This window comes from Oncorhynchus tshawytscha, unplaced genomic scaffold, assembly GCF_018296145.1.
Source record: "Oncorhynchus tshawytscha isolate Ot180627B unplaced genomic scaffold, Otsh_v2.0 Un_contig_9047_pilon_pilon, whole genome shotgun sequence".
NCBI lineage: Eukaryota > Metazoa > Chordata > Actinopteri > Salmoniformes > Salmonidae > Oncorhynchus > Oncorhynchus tshawytscha.
In genome coordinates, this window is record NW_024608934.1 from 42668 (window position 1) to 48667 (window position 6000).

A 6000-nucleotide genomic window follows, 5' to 3' on the forward strand; every position below is an offset into this window, starting at 1 on the left:
TCCCTACGCCGGTCAACTGCCCGGCACCGTCCACAGCAACCCGCCAAAGTCCCCACCATTTCTCCTTCACCCAAATCCAGATACCTGATGTTCTGAAAGAACTAAATCTGGACCTATACAAATCAGCCGGGCTAGACAATCTGAACCCTCTCTTTCTAAAAGGATCTGCCAAAATGGTTGCAACCCCAATTCCTAGCCTGTTCAACCTCTCTTTCATATCGTCTGAGATTCCCAAAGATTGGAAAGCTGCCGCGGCATCCCCTCTTCAAAGGGGGTGACACTCTAGACCCAAACTGCTACAGACCTATATCTATCCTACCCTGTCTTTCTAAGGTCTTCAAAAGCCAAGTTAACAAACAGATTACCGACGATTCCAAATCCCACTGTACCTTCTCCGCTATGCAATCTGCTTTCAGAGCTGGTCATGGATGCACCTCAGCCACGCTCAAGGTCCTAAATGACATCATAACTGCCATTGATAAGAGACATTACTGTGCAGCAGTATTCATCGACCTGGCCAAGGCTTTCGACTCTGTCAATCACCACATTCTTATTGGCAGACTCGAGAGCCTTGGTTTCTCAAGTGATTGCCTCGCCTGGTTTACCGACTACTTCTCTGATAGAGTTCAGTGTGTCAAATCGAAGGGCCTGTTGTCCGGACCACTAGCAGTCTCTATGGGTGTGCCACAGGGTTCAATTCTCGGGCCGACTCTCTTCTCTGTATACATCAGTGATGTTGCTCTTGCTGCTGGTGATTCTCTGAACCTGTATACTTCTAGCCCCTCTTTGTTAACTCCAGACGAGCTTCAATGCCACACATCTCTCCATCCATGGCCTTCAAGTGCTCTTAAATGCAAGTAAAGCTAAATGCATGCTGTTCAATTGATCACTGCCCGCACCTGTTCGCCCATCCAGCATCACTACTCTGGATGGCTCTGGACAACTACCTGGGTGTCTGGTTAGACTGTAAACTCTCCTTCCAGACTCATATTAAGCATCTCCAATCCAAAAGTTTATCCAGAATCGGCTTCCTATATCGCAACAAAGCATCCTTCACTCATGCTGCCAAACATACCCTCGTAAAACTGATCATCCTACCGATCCTCGACTTTGGTGATGTCATCTATAAAATAGCCTCCAACACTCTACTCAACAAACTGGATGCAGTCTATCACAGTGCCATCCGTTTTGTCACCAAAGCCCCATACACTACCCACCATTGCGACCTGTACGCTCTCGTTGGTTGGCCCTCTCTTCATACTCATCGCGAATCCCACTGGCTATCTACAAGTCTCTGCTAGGTAGAACCCCGCCTTATCTCAGCTCACTGCTCACCATAGCAGCACCCACTCGTAGCACACGCTCCAGCAGGTATATCTGACCGGTCACCCCCAAAGCCAATTCCTCCTTTGGTCGTCTTTCCTTCCAGTTCTCTGCTGCCAATGACTGGAACGAACTGCAAAAATCTCTGAAGCAGGGCCCGTTCTGGATGCCCGTAGGCAGCCAGCAGGTTGTCCAGTCGGATGGACATGTCAATACGTTCGTCAAGGGAGAGGGTGGTGCCCCGACCAGCTAGCTCCCTACGGACGTCTTCCCGGAGGCTACTGTGGTAGTGTTCCATCAGGGCCCTGTCGTTCCACCCTGCCCCGGCGGCTAAGGTCCGGAACTCCAGCGCAATGTCCTGCGCGCTCCTCGTCTCCTGTCGCAGGTGAAACAGCCATTCACCCGCCGCTCGGCCCTCCGGTGGGTGGTCTAACATGGCCCAGAACTGGCTGGTGAACTCGGCGTAGTTATATCTCGCCGAGTCTGGGCCATTCCACACTGCGTTGGCCCCCTCCAGGGCTCGACCCGTCAGAAACGAGGATGCTCACGCTCTCCTCCCCTGAGGGTGTCGGACAAACGGTAGCCAGGTACAGCTCCAGCTATAGTAGGAACCCCTGGCACGAAGCCGCCGTTCCATCGTACCCCCTGGGGAGGGGGCACCGGATCCAGATGCCGGAGGAGGGGTAGGTGGTGCTGGCAGGAGAGAAGCTGGGAGTGAGGTAAGGCCACTCCTCTCCCATCAGTCCATCCTCTCCATCATCTGGTCCATTGCCGACCCAATACAGTGGAGAATGGCCGTATGATGGAGGACTCGCTCCTTCATAGATGGGAGCGAAGTGCAGCTGCTCCTGCTGACTCCATTCAACTGTGCGGGATTCTGTCACGTCTTCTTGGAGTAGTGGGTTGGAGTCAGGCGCAGAGAGCAGAGGGTTCGGACAATCGTATTTTAAACGGTCACGCCAAAACACTAGGCGCATAAACCTGACAGGTCCAAACACAGGACCCAAACAGTCCGGAGAAAATAAAATACAAAATGCACATCCACAAACTAACGGAGGAACAATCCCGCACAAACATAGGCAGGCCTAACAGGCTTAAATAGACATAAATCAAGAAACTAAATAAGAGACAGGTGCAACCAATAAGACCAAAGGAACAGAAAAGGAAAAAGGGATCGGTGGCGGCTAGTAAACCGGTGACGACTGCCGAGTGCCGCCCGAACAGGCAGGGGAGCCATCTGCGATGGGAGTCAGCAGCTGGGACCTTAGTCACCAAGAAAACAATTGGTAACACACCACACGTGAAGGACTGAAATCCTGCAGCGCCCGCAATGTCCTCCTGCTCAAGAAACCAGTCTAATGTTTGCCAATGAACATCTGAATGATTCAGAGGACAACTGGGTGAAAGTGTTGTGGTCAGATGAGACCAAAATGGAGCTCTTCGGCATCAACTCAACTCGCTGTGTTTGGAGGAGGAATGCTGCCTATGACCCCAAGAACACCTTCCCCACAGTCAAACATGGAGGGTATTTCAGCATGACAATGACCCAAAACACACGATCAAGGCAACAAAGGAGTGGCTCAAGAAGAAGCACATTCAGGCCCGGGTGTGGCCTAGCCAGTCTCCAGACCTTATTCCCATAGAAAATCTGTGGAGGGAGCTGAAGGTTAGAGTTTCCAAACATCAGCCTCAAAACCTTAATGACTTGGAGAAGATCTGCAAAGAGGAGTGGGACAAAATCCCTCCTGAGATGTGTGCAAACCTGGTGGCCAACTACAAGAAACATCTGACCTCTGTGATTGCCAACAAGGTTTTTTCCACCACGACTAAGCCATGTTTTGCAGAGGGGTCAAATACTTATTTCCCTCATTAACATGTAAACGAATTTATAACATTTTTGACATGCTTTTTGTCTGCATTTTTTGTTGTTGTTATTCTGTCTCTCACTGTTCAAATAAACCTACCATTAAAATTATAGACGGATCATTTTTTGTCAGTGGGCAAACGTAGAAATTCAGCAGGGGATCAAATACTTTTTTTCCCTCACTGTACATAACCTACTGTTTCTCAGTGGTGGAAAAGGTATCCAATTCTCATACTTTAGTAAAATAGAATGTTACTCAAGTAAAGCTGCTGTCACCCAGTAAAATACTACTTGAGTAAAAGACTAAAAGTATTTGGTTCTAAATATTCTTAAGTATCAAAAGTCAAAGTATAAATAATTTCAAATTCCTTATATTAAGCAAAGCAGACAGCACCATTTTCTTGTTTTTAAAATGTATGGATAGCCAGGGGCACACTCTAACACTCAGACATCATTTATAAAAGATGCATTTGTGTTTAGTGAGTCCGCCAGATCAGAGGCGGTAGGGATGACCAGGGATGTTCTCTTGATAAGTACGCAAATTGAACCTTTGTCCTGTCCTGCTAAGTATTCATAATGTAACGAGTACTTTTGGGTGTCATGGAAAATGTATGGAGTAAAAAGTACATACTTTTTTTTTAGAAATATAGTAAAGTAGAAGTAAAAGTTGTCAAAAATATAAATAGTAAAGTAAAGTACAGATACCCCCAAAAAATGACTTAAGTAGTACTTTCAGGTATTTTTTACTAAAGTACTTTACACAACTGCTGTTTCTGACAGCATACATTTTTTCTCATGTCCAGGCAACGTTTAAAGGATGGATGGATATAATGTATGGCGCTGTGGATTCACGTTTTGTAAGACACTTCCTTCTTAATACTGTAATAATGTTTACATGTACATCTACTTTGTCATATTCATCATTTTTGGTTCCTTCTTCACCCTGAATCTCTTCATTGGTGTCATTATCGACAACTTCAACCAATAAAAAAAGAGGATAAGTAGCCGTCCTACAGCCTAATATCACTAAATACCAAACACAGCATGAAGTACATTTCTAAAACACATTATCACAACAATAGGATGCACGTATGAATTACTAATATTTTAGGTCAATGACATGCACATGAAAATAACTGTATGTCTCTATACTTTGGAGGGAAATACATTTTCATGACAGAGGAACAGTGAGAACATACCTCTAATTCAGTCTGTTTTATCCTCTCCTTCTCTTGGTCTCTATTGATTGGCGGTTGAAGAACAAATTCGCAGGCCTTATTTTCGACCTGATCACCCAACAATTCTTCGACATCTTCATCATGGTGCTGATCTGCCTCAACATGGTAACGATGATGGTGGAGGACATACTCTTCCCCATCAACCTGGTGTTTATCATCGTCTTCGCCACAGAGTGTATCCTCAAGCTGATCGGACTGCGACAATATTGTTTTTCCGTCGGATGGAATATTTTTGATTTTGACGTCGTCATTCTCTCCATCGTTGGTAAATATGAAGAAATTATTGTATTCATTAGTCATGTAGCTACAGAATTATATATTTTTTCTGAAATGAAACATGATTGAAGAACATAGTAATTACAATGAAAATTAAAATAATGTTATTTTCTTTCCATTCCAGGTTTACTGCTGGCGGACCTCATAGAGAAATATTTTGTCTCACCTACCCTTTTCCGTGTCATAACACTGGCCAGGATTGGTCGAGTTCTGAGACTCATCCGAGGAGCTAAAGGCATCCAGACACTGTTGTTTGCCCTGATGATGTCACTTCCTGCTCTCTTCAACATTGGGCTCCTGCTCTTCCTTATCATGTTTATCTTCTCCATTTTCGGAATGTCCAAGAAGTATGTCAAGAAGGAGGCCGGAATTCAATTTTGAAACTTTTGGCATGGGCTCCTCTCACCCATTCTGAATAGTAGAGCTCCGGACTGTGATCCGGACGTGGAAAATCCCGGCACAGATGTAAGAGGCAACTGCGGCAGCCCTGGTTTGGGAATTTGTTTTTTCTGCAGCTACATCATCATGTGTTTCCTTGTTGTGGTCAACATGTACATTTCCATTATCCTCAAGAACTTCAATGTGGCCACAAAGGAGAGTGGCGACCCTCTGTGTGAGGAAGACATTGAGATGTTCTACGAGACCTGGGAGAAGTTCGACCCTGACGCGTCACAATTCATTGCCTATGACATTTTGTCAGAGTTCTGTGACACGCTTAAAGACCCGCTCAGGATCCCCAAACCCAACGCAATCAAGCTGATCACCATCGACCTTCCCATTGACCCTGGGGACAAGATCCACTGTCTGGACATCCTGCTGGTGCTGACCACAGGGGTGCTGGGAGAGTCAGCGGAGATGGATGCCAAGTTCATGGCCAACAACCCCTCTAAAGTGTCATACGAGCCAATCACCACCACCCTGAGGCGAAAGCAGGAGGAGGTAGCAGCCGTTGTTATTCAGAGAGCCTATCGTAAGCATCTGCTGAGACGTTCATTGAAACTCACTTCCTACAAGTACCGCGAGAAGAAAGCGTTAACCAAGGAGGACGAAGGGAATGATTGCCATCAGGATGAACAAACTGTATGGAAGCCAACAATCACTCGGAGTGGATGAAACCGTTGTAGATATGGATTCTCATGAAAAACAGGAGAGCAAAGAAATGACAGAGACACAACCTCCTGTGGAGACTACTGAAGAGCCGCTGTCTGTGGAGTTTCAGAACGAGATCATCTTGCACTCTGCCCCTTTGTCATCCCGGCCTCAATCCGTAACGCACAGCTTAAAGAGTCCGATGTTTGA

General features: G+C 46.2%; 1 pseudogene; it reads left to right on the top strand.

Annotated features, from left to right (window-relative positions):
• The window catches only part of LOC121844005, a 29135-nt pseudogene extending 23135 nt beyond the window's left edge, over positions 1–6000 (top strand).